Genomic DNA, 279 nt, shown 5'->3' with positions numbered 1-279 from the left:
GATGGCTGGGTAGAAGCAGGAAGGCGGGGCAGAGAGAGAGAGAGAGAGACTACTCTACTGCAGGGCTGCCCATAGTGGGCTCTGGACTTAGGTTGGCCCGCCAATTTGCACTGCCAGATGTTTCGAGTATAAAAAATATAAAACTTTTAAAAATGATAATAGAAATCAGTGTTTATGGTGTTTAAGTATGTAGGAACTCTAAGCATTAATTAATAATAGTTTGAGCATGGTGGGCAGAGTGACACACAATTAAGGGAACTTGGGATCCTAGTACCATTT

The 279-nt window shown here is 42.3% G+C and overlaps 1 protein-coding gene across 1 annotated transcript in view; it reads right to left on the bottom strand.

The window, feature by feature from the left end:
• Positions 1-279, bottom strand: part of pcca (propionyl-CoA carboxylase subunit alpha) — a 21398-nt gene that overhangs the window by 7998 nt on the left and 13121 nt on the right. The gene's annotated exons all lie outside the window — the stretch shown is intronic.

This window comes from Morone saxatilis, unplaced genomic scaffold (genome assembly GCF_004916995.1).
Source record: "Morone saxatilis isolate NCDOM2014 unplaced genomic scaffold, NCSU_SB_2.0 Contig19, whole genome shotgun sequence".
NCBI classification, from domain to species: domain Eukaryota; kingdom Metazoa; phylum Chordata; class Actinopteri; family Moronidae; genus Morone; species Morone saxatilis.
The sequence above is the reverse complement of the archived record's forward strand: the minus strand, read 5'-3'. Positions and strand labels throughout refer to the sequence as shown.